The 14,763-nt window shown below is 43.0% G+C and overlaps 1 long non-coding RNA gene across 1 annotated transcript; it reads right to left on the reverse strand.

Annotated features, from left to right (window-relative positions):
- Nucleotides 1–2,167: 2,167 nt before the first annotated feature.
- LOC309796347 lies at nucleotides 2,168–9,027 on the reverse strand. The gene is made up of 3 exons (XR_014292429.1): nucleotides 8,943–9,027; nucleotides 8,346–8,423; nucleotides 2,168–2,252 (listed from the first exon to the last, which is right to left on the reverse strand). It is a non-coding gene; the product is annotated as an uncharacterized lncRNA (long non-coding RNA).
- Nucleotides 9,028–14,763: the final 5,736 nt, after the last annotated feature.

Genomic DNA, 14,763 nt, shown 5'->3' on the forward strand with positions numbered 1-14,763 from the left:
ATGACAATGACACCACCCACGCCTCCACCTGCAACTCCTTCAAATTCAGCTCGTCAGTGCTCAAGGTAATCAAGCTATTCCTCATTTTGTTTCTAAAGTTAAAGCAAAATATGCTGCGCAATTTTTGCGCTGTGTAGAGCACCACTTGGTACCTGACATAGAATGGGGAGATGCTTAATGTTGGTTCTATAAGAAAATGACACCCAATGAATATTTGGTTTAAGCAAGTACCGATGTGCTACAGATTTCCAACACTAAGCACACTGTTAATGAAAACAAACACATCGCGGCCTGGTCCTTTCAGATGAACCCTTGCCGAGACTTCTCCCATGAGGGTGTGCATCTGATGTCTAAGGCACAAGCATCTCTTATAAAAATTCCACCACCCATCTTATCACAGTTTTCATAGTCACACACTGTTAAACTTGACTGGACCTGACATGGAATTATCCTTCTGCCCAGAAAGCCCTTTAATACATGATGTTTGATCACTAAAGAGGCCAGGTTGCTTTTATGTCAGTAGCAATTTGGAGGAAAACCATTCAAGCGGCACAAGAAATTGAGTTATAACAATGGAAGAATAACTGGGAGGTAGGGTGGGTAATTACTCTCAGAATAATCACGGGTAACAATTCTGTAGCACCTACTGCGTGCCAGCATCAGACTAAAAGTCTGACGTGCATTAACACCTTGGGTCCAGCATGACCAGGACATTGATGGAAAGAGGCCAGTCAGAAGGAGGCGGATTCAGTACCAGGAGGGAGAAACCCAAGTGTCGCAGTGGGTTTGGGGAAAAGTGGCTGGGCTGGGTATTGCTTTGTTGGTAGATTCTCTAAGGTTTACCATTATTCGGATCAGGACAGAAAGAAAGGAATCAGTAAGCACCCACTTCCAGATTCTGACTTGAATTATGTATATATACAGTTGACCCTTGAACAACACAGGTGTGAACTGTGTGGGTCCACTTCTAAGAACATTTTTTCCACTAAGTATGTACGATAGTACCACATGATCCAAAGTTAGTTGAACCCTCGTATATGGAGGACAAATGGACACAGAGTGCTGACTATAAGTTATACTCGAATTTTTGGTGCTCTGAACCTCCGTGTGGTTCAAGGGCCAACTACAGTGGGACCATCCTCAGAAGGGGAAAACTGGAGGGTAAGAAGAGATTTGGAGGATTTTTTTTTTTTAGAACGGGGTTGGGGAGTGGAGAGCGTAAGCCAAAGTTCTCAAATGATTAGAACAAAGCCGTCCTATCCCTGAGCTGCTCTAAATGATCACAAGGCGGAAAATACCACAAATAAGGTAATGTGCCCAGGTCGGGTTTTCTCTTGTAGAGAGAGGTTGACCACCATTTTCGTCCTGGATTTACCCTCTTTGTCAATGGCTGTGAGAATCTTTCATGCATTTCTCAGTGGTTCACCTGTTCCCCAAGGAGCCCATTTGTTCTCAGAAGACAAGTTGGTTTCCTTGATGCCAGAACTAGTGGTCAAGGAGGGTGGTCCCTGGTGCTCCCCTAAATCTTCACAGAGACAGTGATGTCTGGCTCCAGGCTCTTATCCCAGCAAGTTCAACTCTGGCTTGTCATGATTCAGCTCCAATCAGACACCCCTGGGGGCTTGTGGTAGAAGGAGACGTCTAAGCCATGGGCCACCCACCATGTTTGATGTATCCATTGTAGGTGTCATCAGATGGCTACAGGTGTTGGCTGTCCAGTTTGCATACCCCATGGCCGTGCTACCACTGAGGTCCTGCCACCCGCTAGCCAAGCTTCCATTTCTTCTGAACCCAGGCTATTTAGAGAGAATCACGGAGTATATATGTCAACCCCAATCTCCCATATATCCACCACTGACACTATGTATAAAATAGATCACTAAGGAGAACCTACTGTGTAGCACAGGGAACTCTACTCACTGCTGTGGGGTGACTTAAATGGGAAGGGAATCCAAAAAAGAGGGGATATACGTATAAGTAGAGCTGATTCACTTTGCTGTACGACAGAAACTAACACAGTATGGTAAAGCAACTATACTCCAATAAAAATTAAAAAAAAAAAAAGAGAGAGAGACAGAGACTCACGGAGATTTCCTTTCCAGATGGCTCCAATCTTCCTCATGCCTCACTGGGCTGGCTCACTGCCCGAGGACATCACTTCATTCCACTGGGGGTTGGGGGCGGGTCACCCCGTGTACCGTGGAGGCCCAGAGACGCGATGTATGCCGGCGGGGCGAGTCTAGGGCAGGATCCTGGAAGAGGAGATGGGTTTTTGTGAGCTGAGCATGGCAGGATGGATATTGGCAGGACACTTTCTAACATTTATAGACCGTTTCCAAAATGGTAAATCGGGTGAGTCCTCACTCCTATGTATTTTGTGAAGAGGCTAGACATGAAGAAATGGTCGTTGAATGAAGTGAGTGCTTATGGATGACAAATGTATAGAGTCAGTGGTCCACGTGCATGCCTGCCCAGTTGCCACATCTGGAATATATGACTTGAGGAATACAACTAGAAAAGTGATTGTCAGTTGATGACAGCAGAGAGGGAGGTGGTGCTGGGGAAAGAGAAATCCCCCTGATGGGATCCTGAAAGGCTTATAGATATTACTATAAATAGGCACATAGACAATTTTTTTTCTGAACTCTATATACGCCGCTGGGTATGAAATAGATATCCAGTGAGAACCTGCTGTATAGCACAGGGAACTCTACTTGGTGCTCTGTGGTGACCTGGATGGGAGGGAAATCCAAAAGGGAGGGGATACGTGTATACATACATACAGTAAGGCCACTCTGCTGTGCAGCAGGAGCTATAGCACAACATTGTAAAGCAACTGTACCCTGATAAAAAAGTAAATATTAAAAACATAACTACAGAAAAGAAAAGAAAAGTACATGGGAAACTTAAATGCATATGACTAAACGAAACAAGCTAATCTGAAAAGACTACCTACTGTGTGATTCCAGCTCTATGACATGATAAAAAAAAAAGACAAAATATGGAGACAGCAAAAAGATCAGTGGTTGCCAGGGTCTAGGGGAAAAAGGGAAATGAACAGACAGAGCAGAGATTTTTTAGGGCAGTGAAACTACTCTGTATGATGATAAAATGATGGATACATGTCATTATACATTTGCCCAAAGCCACAGAGTGTACACCACCAAGAGCAAACCCTAATGTAAACTACAGACTTGGGGTGATAACGTGTCAATGCGATCATACATCTATTTTAATTTTACAAATGTACCGCTGGGTACATCCATCACATGTATCTATCTAGCTATTTTTCTATCATATCTATCTATCTATCTATCCATCCATCCATCCATCACATCTATCTATCTATCTATCTATCTATCGAGAGAGGGAAAGAAGTTATTTTAAGGAATTGGCTCACATGATTTTAGGGCTGGCAAGTCCAAAATCCCTAGGGCAGACCAGCAGCCTGGAAATTCAGTAAGAGTTGATGTTTCAGTCATACGTCCAGTGTCATCAGGGCAGCAAGCTGGCAACTCAGGCAGAATTCCTTCTTCTCTGGGGGATCTCAAATTTGTTTTTCTCTTATGTTTTTCACCTGATTAGATAAGGCCCACCCACCTTACAGCAGGTCACCTGCTTTACTCAAAGGCTACTGATGCAGATGTTCATTCCAGGTATAAAATATCTTCCCAGAAACATCTAAACTGTTTGACTGGTCACTGTGGCCTGGCCAAGCTGACAGATAAAATTATCCATCGCAGGCTGTATTTAAACAAAGCCACTTACACAGGCATGTCTGACGGTCTGACCCAACTCCAGCAGGTGATTTCAGCTCACCAATCTAACGTTCTAATTAAGTCCAGTTGCAGACAGATAAAAGCAATTCCTTGTTTGGACATTACGAGGACAGAATCAGCATCTGTTTTCTCCATTTGCCTCCTTCCTTGTCCTCAAGGCCATGGACCACAGTAGCTGTATTAGCAGGGGAATCAGACTGAATGGGTGAATTGCCTTGTGTTTCATTTTATTAACGGCACCACCTTTAGCCACCAGCTTCTCAAACCTCTTCGCCTCCCTAAATCTTAACTTCCTCATCTGGAAAATGAGGATTCTATCAGCCTCCACACATAGAAGCATTTAGAGCTTCGAATGTTCTGCTTTTAGAACAATGTCTGGGATACGGGAGGGCCAGGCTGGATGGCTCACAGACAGGAATGACAGCCCCAGGGTCCGTGGAGTTCAGAGAAGTACCCAGAGCCCCTCGGACCTTTGCATGGAAGCGGCACACTGTCACCCTGCTCTGCAGTCTCCGTGACACCAAGGCTGGGGAGCGGACCCTGCCCCAGCATCTCCAGAGGACCCCACCGCAGGGTGCTAGCCAGGAGATGTGTACTTCATGGTGAGCCTTTCAAGCTCATCTCTGGGACTCCTGCAATGACGGTGGATGCACCCGGAGGAATCTGGCTCAGGGGACGATCCCAGCTGCGAAGTATCCTGGGACACGGATCAGTCACTTTCAGTTCTCTCTTCTTCAGGTGAGCAAGTAGGAAGGGGTTTCCAGCTTGCAGATGGCAGATGGTGGGACTTCTGGGTCTCCATTATCATGGGAGCCAATTAATTACTCATAAACAATTCTCTCTCTCTCTCTGTAGATAGATAGATACATAGATAATAGATATGATAAGTAGATAGATGATAGATACAGACATACATAGATGAATAGATATTGATAGATAATAGAGATAGAGGTTGACAGCTAAATAGATGGATAGATAGCTAGCTAGATACGATACATATGATAACTAGATAGATGATAGATAGGTCAATAGATGATTGATAGAGGATTGGATTAGATAGATAATATTAGATAGACTGAGATGGATAGATGATAGACAGACATACAGACTAGATAGATGACAGATAGGTGATATAGATATAAATATAGATATAGATATAGATAGATAGATATCCAATGGGTTCTGTTTCCCTGCAGAATGCTAATACAGGTCATCTATACTAGCAGATGGCAAACAATAACCCATAGATTAATAACCCATCAAATCGTGCCAGCTGCCTGTTTCTGTATACAAGCTAAGAATAAGGATGTATTTTTTAAATGGTTGGGGAAAAAAGTCAAAAGAAATGAAAAAAGTCAATATTCTATGAGACTTGAAAATTATGTGAAATTCAAATCAATAAAGCTTTATTGGAACACAACCCAGAGCATCCGTTTAGGCACCGCGTATATCTGTGTACCTGTTGCAAGGCTGAGCTTAGTTGAGACGACGTGTAGGGCCGAAAAAGCCCCCAATATTTCCTCTCTGGCTCTGTACAGACCACAGGTGCCAAGCCGTGCTGTACGTCTTTGAGGAGAAGTCAAGCAAAAACCTTAAGAAACCATTAGCTGCTCAGTCTCTGTGATGTTGGGATGACACCTTATTCTGCAGAAGTCTCCTATGGAAGATTCCACAGACATGATCTCCTGATGCTTTTCTGAGGGTTTTCCACCTTTGAGGACACATTGTCTGTAAGGCCCACGCCACCCTTGACAGCCCCAGGTGCCGCCAATAATGGGTGTGTCCCTAAAGAGATCCCATTTCCCCTCTAACGAGCACCGCACAGCCCTGCTCTGCACAGCTTTCAAGGCGCTGAGTCATCTCCTTCTGGAAAACTCAGTCCATTACCTTTCCTTCTGCAAAGCAGCCAGGCCATGTCATCTCCTTGCCAAGCTCCCACAAACCGAGATCATCATAATTGCTAAATGGATTACCATAAATACCAGTTTTGCAAGAGCAGAAACCCAACGGCAGCTGTTACCCCGAAGCGCATTCCAGAGGACAGCGTCATGGGTGATTTCATAGTGCATTAGGTGGTGATTTATGTGGAAACATCTCCGAGAAGTGAGCTGAAAGGATGCAGGCAGGCGGGACCATGGAAGCAGTCATGGCGTTTTGAAGAAAAGAAAAGATGGAGAGCAAGTGTCGCCTCTCTGGCTTTTGGGCTTCTAGGCTCCCAGACGAGGGGAGAAGTACTGAGAAGCATTGGACTCACGTCACTTCTTGATCTAAGCAGGTGGCACATATGTAGTGTCATCTCATGCTAGGATAGGATGGCTTCTCCTCCCAGAATCCCAAGGAGGACACAGCATCGTCTCCTTGGTAAATGCAGCCCTTGGTAGTGATTCCAGATACGAGAGGGTGAGGGAAGAAAAGAATGATTGGTTTCCTCCAACTCCAACGGGAGATACACTTTTATTTTTATATTGCATCTTTCCACTCTGGAAAATGCCATTGGGGTCCAAGGAAAGGAGCAATTTTGGGTAAGAGCCATCACCACCATACAGACCTGGCAACTGGACACCCTCTCACCAGCAAGGGATGGTCTTGGGCCAGTTTCCAAGGCTGAGAGTGAGTGCAAACCCAAGCACGGCTGCAGAAGTTGAGTGACTCATGGAAAAAACACATGAGTTTGTGCAAATATGCATGTGTCTGCCTGCCTCTCCACCACATGCCTTACATGTACTGTGTCTATGGCTTGAGAATATGCAGGACAAAATAAGATATCATTAAATAACTGAATGCAATTGTCTGAGGCCTGTGATTAGCCTCAAAAAGAGCCTGGAAGTCCCAGGAGGGGAGTGGGTGTGGCTATAGATTCAACAAGATTACCCAGGGGGTGGTAATCACTCAGTGGAATGGGTATATGAGGGGAACAATATACTCGTCTCCCTGCTTTTGTATATGTTTGCAATTCTACAAACAAATATAAATTTCATCTGACCATCACAAAGATTTTAGAAGGCAGAGTATTTATTTATTTATTTTTAAAGCGTTTGTTGGCGTGTAGTTGATTTACAATGTTCTGTCAGTTTCAGGTGTGCTGCAAAGTGAATCACTTATACATACACATGTATCTCTTCTTTTTCAAAGTCTTTTCCCATATAGGTCATCACAGAGTACTGAGTAGAGCTCCCCGTGCTCTACAATAGGTCCTTATTAGTTGTCTATTTTGTATATAGTAGTGTGTATGTGTCAATCCCAACCTCCCAATTTATCCCTGTCCCTCAGAAGACAGAATATTTAAAAATGTACTGCTCCTTCAACTGCTTCACCTGAAATGTCTTTATGTCCCTGTGAACCACAATGACAAGATATTTAAAAATAATTGAGTTCTGAGCTTCTTGGCAGCCAAAGGAAAAAGTGATACCCCTTCTGTTCTGTGAATAACCATTTCCCAACAATTCTTCCTGGGAAGAAAAGCTGTTCCAGTCATATCTCTGAGTCATTAATCCCCAAAATGTTTTCAATAATTCCCCCACAGGGAGCACAGTGACATAATTTGGAAATGCACTCTGCTATAAATATTTTCATTTTAACATCCAGTGCGTACTAACAAAGTACTATGCAGAGGGAGGTAGCAATCCTGTGGAGAACTACAACAGCACTGGTCTAAGAACTCAGCTTTTGGGTGGTCCAGGGTGAGTTGAAAATAACACCTACGCTATCTACGAGCCATGGTCCTTCAAGCCATCCTCCCCAAATATTGCATCTTTCAAGTGGTTGGTTGACCCAAATGAATGGCATTTTAATGTCGTACCGTCTGGCAAAGGCATGGAAAAATCCACGTTTTCTGTGCCTGGGTAAGGGCAGACGCATAAACCCTAATAACTGACCATGGAAACAGTATGGTTCTACATCTGTCATGGGGGCTCATGGCAGACTGGGTGGTGAGTGTCCCTCAGCATAGCTAATATCTTCCCTATAAATGAAAGTTCTCTCCACGTTATGCTAAGTGAAATAAGACAGACAGAGACAAATACTGTATGACATCACTTATATGTGGAATCTAAAAAATACAGCTGGTATTAGTGAATAAAACAAAAGCAGAAGCAGACTCACAGATATAGAGAATAAACGAGTGGTTCCAAGTGGGGAGATGGAAGGGGGGAGGGGCAGGATAGGGGGAGGAGATTAAGAGGTACAAACTATGATGTATAAAATAAGCCACAGGGATATATTGTACGGCATGGGGAATATACCCACTATTCCATAATAACTATAAATGGAGTATAACCTTTAAAAATTGTGAATGACTACATTGTACAACCTGTAACTTATATAATATTGTACATTAACTACCGTTCAATAAAATAATAAAGTTAAATTTTAAAAAGTCCTCAAACATTTCAGCGAAGGAAATGCTTCAACTTCAGGCTTAGAATTCAGCCATACAAATATTTCCATCACTCTCCCATAAAACATCTGGATTTGAGCAATGCACTCTCTTTGTGAAGTATCAAGAGGTATTTCATGCAAACATAATTTGAAGCAATGAGAACTGCTGTATGGCACTTCCTTACTTACCTCTACCTGCCATGGAAACAGGGCTCTGGTCCCTGGGCTGCTTCCCATGGTCAAACTGAGCCCTTTGAGTCCTGTCTCCTGGGGGGAGCGAGAACATTAAGTGAGATGTTTTTAAACGACATCTGGAATAGTTCAAATAGTTTAATAGTAATCAGAGAGTAACTGATTATTACATCAACAGTAAAACAAAGAACCAAATTTAGCCATGACCAGAAGCGCTGGTCAAAGGTAGCAAGGCACTTCTATGGGCTCCCATGGGCTTCTCTAGAAGCCGGCTGTACTGTAAATTCCCACTCCTTTGGAATCCTTGTGATTCAGAAGCTCATACAAGTGAAATTCACCTTCTGTACCCTATCAGAGAGAACTCTTTCACAAACTCAAAAAACTGGGTTAAAAGATGTATTCCAGGGACTCTGAACAGTAATAGTAAGGTGGAATACAATTAAATACTCAGTGGGTATTTATAATGCTGACTGAATTACTGCAAGGTATTCTACAGAACAATAACAAAATTGAATATAGTTGTGTATACAAATGAATATGGGTAACCATGACGCTGGAGCAGGTCAAAGGTAAGTGTGATTGTGAATCACACACCTTTAATGAAAAGGGTAGGTGAGGCCACGTCTCAGCTCCATCTCCTATGGCTGTGTCCCCTTCCTCAGGTAACTGGTGACTCCATCAGGTGCTTTTTCACCTGAAGAATGAGAATAATGGCAGAATCATTGAGGGTATTATGTGTGAATGATTTCCTGGGGAGATGACAGATAGATAGATTGATAGACAGATAGAAAGATAGATAGACATATAGAAGGATGGATAGAGAGAGAGGTAGGTAGATAGATAGACAGTCAGACATATAGAAGGATGGATGGATAGATACATAGATAGATACATGGATGGATGGATAGATAAATAGATAGAGGGATGGATGGAGAGACAGACAGACAGACAAATAGAAGGATGGATGGATAGATAGATACATAGACAGATGGATGGATGGATGGATGGAAAGATAGATACATCAGATAAATGACAGGTGATAGGTGGAGAGATAGATATGAATAGATGAAAGATTTATACATTCGATAGATGGTAGATAGATGATAGAACAGATAAATGATTGGTGGATGGAGAGATAGATAATAGACACATAGATATGGATAGAGGAAAGTGATAAATTTGATAGATGAGAGTAGATAGATGATTGATAGATATGAAACACTGGTAGATGATAGATAGCTACAATAATATGTATTACATATTATATGAACTTATGCTTATACCCACACCCATGCAGTTGAGTTTCTCACATAGAGTAGCACAGCAATTAGAGGACAGCCATTTCAAATGAGTTAAAAATTGCAATTTCTGGGCTCCCCTGGTGGCACAGTGGTTAAGAATCCACCTGCCAATGCAGGGGACACAGGTTCGAGCCCTCGTCCGGCAAGATCCCACATGCCGTGCAACAACTAGGCCCATGCGCCACAACTACTGAGCCTGCGCTCTAGAGCCTGCGAGCCACAACTGCTGAGCCCACGTGCCACAACTACTGAAGCCGACGCGCCTAGAGCCTGAGCTCCGCAACAAAAGAAGCCACCGCAATGAGAAGCCCACACACCGCAACGAAGAGTAGCCCCCGCTCTCCGCAACTAGAGAAAGCCCGTGCCCAGCAACGAAGACCCAATGCAGTCAAAAATTAATAAATTAGTTAATTAAAGATAAATTGCCATTTCTACATTTAAGTGTTGTATATCAAATTTTAAAAACCTTATTCTTTTAAAATTCTCAGTTTGCTAGCACACTCACTTCAGAAAAACTGATGACCTTCCCCATAAATAGTAACAACTCCTTTGCAAGGAACCCACAGCCCCTCTGAGAGAGGGGACTTCCTTCCACCTCCTTTTGTGTCTCGCTTGCCTGGAGCAGGTGACCATGTTCTTCTCATTTGCTCCTCAAGGGAAATGTACTTACGCTGTTAATAAATGAATTCTAGCTTTCCACACTGAAAGAATCTGGAGGTCCAACATGTTTGGAACATTATTTTCAAGGCTGACCTCACCCATCGTTGACAGCTTTGGCAGAGGCTGTGGTGAGGTGCCCGTTATGCTCTACAGATACACCAGATGGATGAGGAACGGTGTGCTTTCCACCACGGGGAGACGCAGTGACCTAAATCTAAAGATGGAGCATTTGTTTCCAGTTTCTGCTGGTGACCTGCCTCGATCTCTCAGCCTTTTTAGAGCTTCCTGGTTCCGAGGCCAAGTCCAGGCAGGGCGGGAGTCTGGATGGACATGCATTGCCTGGATGATCAGGATTCGGGAATCCCAGGGACAAGAAGGTTTCGGCAACCTCATGGCTCTACCCCCAGCACGTGTTAGGAAAGGATCTCCCTCTTCATGTTCTGCTGTGGACCTTCATCCCCCCTTTTCAAACCTGCTATGTATCTGAAGAAAATGAAAACACAAATTCAAAAAGATACATGCACCCCTGTGTGCACAGCAGCAGTATTCACTACAGCCAAGACGTGGAAGCAACAGAAGTGTCCATCGAAAGAGGAATGGATAAAGAAGATGTGGTACATATATATACAATGGAATGTTACTCAGTCATGAAGAAGAATGAAATAATGCCATTTGCAGCAACATTGATGGACCTAGAAATGATCATACTAGGTGAAATAAGTCAGACACAGAAAGACAAATATTCCATGTTACCACTTATATGTAGAATCTAAAAAGAAAATAAAACAGATGAATGACTATAACAAAACAGAAGCAGACACACAGATACGGAGAACAAACTAGTGGTTCCAAGTGCAGAGAGAGAATAGGAGGAGAGGCAATAGAGGGGTAGGGGATTAAGAGGTACAAACTATTATGTATAAAACAGATAAGCCATGAGGATATATTGTAGAACATGGGGAACACAGCCAATATTCTATAATAACTACAAACCTTTACAATGGTGAATGATTGCGCTGTACACCTGAAACGAATATAATATTGTAAATCAACTAGACCTCAATAAAAAAATTAAATAATAAATAAATAAAAGCAAAAAAAAATCTAACCCTGACTGGATGCATTTTCAGACAAGGCTGAGTTCTGAAGATGACAGTCTGCAAAGATTTCTACTCCAAATCAGGTCACATTCCCCAGTTCTAAAGACAGAGACCTGATATCTCTGGGGACACTGATTCAGACTATGAGAGGAAGAAGTTGTCACAGTTTTGAAGGGTGATGTTTTTTTAATGATGACCAGTCCCACTGCTCTCTGGAAGATTAACCCTAATTCCATCCACATGGATTGGGAAACAAGCAGGGTTTGTTAGAATGAAAACGAACCTTGGGAGTTTCCCCTTTCAGAGTTTATAGATATCTCAGAGAGGTCCCAAGAGGTTAGAGGGACAAACTGGGTCCAGACCCCCAGCCAATATTTCCCCCATTCATGGTGTCTCTCCAAGAGAAAATGAAGTTATCTTTTATAGTGGACGATTCCCCTGCATTATCCTGAGCCCTGGCGCATCCATCCCCTTCCATTTCTGTTCCACTCTGCTCTCTCCTGGAAGGCAAGAGGAAAGGGACCTTGGAAACAAGCTCATGGCTCCAAAATGTTAGTTTGTCAGAAAAGGCAAACAAATATCAACTCTCCTAGAAAGAAGAGAAAATCTTTCACGGCCACTGAAACATGGCGGCGGGGATGCCTTCCAGACAACTAGCTTCTCCCAAAGCAGTACTACTCCCGTAGTAGTGTTAGTAAAAGCTCTTACTAAAGTAAGAAACATGAACAAGTCCTAAGGGATTCTGACAAAACTTCAGGGGATGAACTGTATTTATTTATTTATTTATTTTAATTTTCACATCTGGAACTTCCAGAATCTGTCCATTTAGCATATTTCAAAAATAATGGACACATATGCAGCCTCTCCATATGAATTCAAGATGCTGTGATTAAGCACCATATGCTTTGCTCTCATAAGTTGACAAAAGACATTACGTTACAGAGGATGGAACATTTGATAGAAACAGTGTAGAATCCCTTTTTATTAACTTTCCTATATGTTTTCATATCTCCAGATAATTTTCCCAAAGATACAGGTCATTTTTTTTTTTTTTTTTTTTTTTTTTTTTTTTTTTTTTTTTTAGTAATAACGTGTTTCACTTATACCCTCAGGTCTCTCATAAACTCCTTTGGTGATGAGAAAGAAACTTTCCATCCTTAACGAAAAGCATATGCTGAGGTTTAGATGACATCAATCTGATTCCTGTAGAATGATGGGACTTCGGGAGTTCTGTGAAGTTAAAAAAAAAGAAAAGAAAGAAAGAAAGAAAAGAGAAGAAGCCGTACAGCTTCCTCAGCGCTGTATTTCACACCAAGGGAAATGCATGGAAGAGGGTAAAAAACCATCAGTGAGAATGTCCTGTCATTCTATCAAGGGACGTGAAGAAATGGCTCATAAGAATGGGGACAGCTTTCAGGGATGTTGTCAGCTTTATGGCATCAGCATCACTCAAGGCGTGTTCTGTCCACCTTAGATGCAGTGCTGGTGGTCTATCTTCATGGGAAGCGGCACCTCCGGCGTGAGTGTCCAGTCATCCCTCGCAAACTCCAACCTCCTCACTGTTTCCAGCCTCCCCCTCTGGCCCCTTCATAACTCATGTCTTGACCACAGACATCTGCTGCCCCTCCCACCACAGCCGTCCACCCACTCCTCTCTGCGTGAGGCATTTCCCTGACATTCTCTTCCGCCCTTTCTTCTCCTTTGCTTCCACCAACGTGACATAAATGCCAGATGTCAGATGGGGCTGGGCATTTTTAAAAGGAAAAAAGAAATGGCAGACATCCTCAGGCATTCCCGAGACCTTCCTCCTCCTTCCCTGAAGCTACTGTCCCATCCTTCCCCTGCCTGTCCCCACCGAATGTGCTCGAACATGGACCACACTCATTTCTCTCCCGTTACATTGACTGCTCAGCCCGACCCACCACTGCTGTGATGTTGCCCCGGGAAATACGGCACGATCTCCTTTCCAACCCAAGAACCCATCTTCTTGGAGCTGCTCATTCCTGTGTCTCCCCCAGAAACGTTTCCTCTCTGATCTCCACAACACCATCCTCTTCTGCTCTCTGTACCTCTCCCACTGCGCTTTGTCAATCATTGTTTTGGATAATTTCCTCTCCTCCATATTCCCCTACGGGTAAGAGCTCAAACCTCACCAGTATCTTTTTTTTTTTTTGATGGTGATGGGGTTTCCTGTGCTTCAGAATATAGTTTAAATGGACTTTTAAAATTAATTTTTATTGGAGTACGGTTGGTTTACAATGTGTTAGTTTCAGGTGTACAGCAAAGTGAATTAGTTACACATACACATATATCCACTCTTTTGTTTGATTCTGTTCCCATATAGGTCATTACAGAGTATTGAGTAGAGTTCCCTGTGCTACACAGTAGGTCCTTATTTGTTATCTATTTTATATGTAGTCGTGTGTGTATGTCAATTATTTGCAAACGAAGCAACGGATAAGGAATTAATCTCCAAAATATACAAAGAGCTCATGCAGCTCAATATCAAAAAAACAAACAACAACCCAATCCAAAAATGGGCAGAAGGTCTAAAAAGACATAATATAAAAAAGAAGAGAACGTAAAAAAAGAAGATATATAATATATATGTGTATAACTTAATTATTTTACTGTATACCTGAAACTAATACAACATTGTAAAACAACTATATTACACTAAAATTTTTTAAAAATTAAAAAAAAATAAATTTCCACTTGATCATGGCTAATAACTACGTGAATAAGAAAATGACACATTTGGGGAGCAACGGCCAAGCAGAAAGGATAATTTCATTTTGTATATTCATTAGCTGATTGGGACCATTTAACTGTCCTCCCAGCCAACTCTTGCAGAAGCTGGAGTGGGAGGCTGCGGCTTGCTTGCAGCTGATCTAAGCGCCACTATCTCTACTGGGTGGAAATTACACTGGCTCCTCGGTGGTTTGTGAAAACAGGATGTGAGAGCATTTGGAAAGCCTTGGGACGCAGCTTCAGGGAGCTCTGGGGCCTCCAGCATCTACTCTGCATGCTGTCTATGGATGATGATTCACGCATTTCAATCTATTTCATTGATTTCTATCGATGCCTGGGTGTCCGGTTGGCAGTCATGGGTGAAACAGCATCAAAAACAAGTCACAGGGCTTCCCTGGTGGCGCAGTGGTTAAGAATCTGCCTGCCAATGCAGGGGACAAGGGTTCGAGCCCTGGTCCGGGAAGATCCCACATGCCACGGAGCAACTAAATCCGTGTGCCACAACTAATGAGCCTGCGCTCTAGAGCCCGCGAGTCACAACTACTGAGTCCACGAGCCACAACTACTGAGCCTGCATGCCACAACTACTGAAGCCCGCATGCC

Source organism: Mesoplodon mirus (genome assembly GCF_964341445.2).
Source record: "Mesoplodon mirus genome assembly, chromosome: X".
In the NCBI taxonomy this organism is placed as follows: Eukaryota; Metazoa; Chordata; class Mammalia; order Artiodactyla; family Ziphiidae; genus Mesoplodon; species Mesoplodon mirus.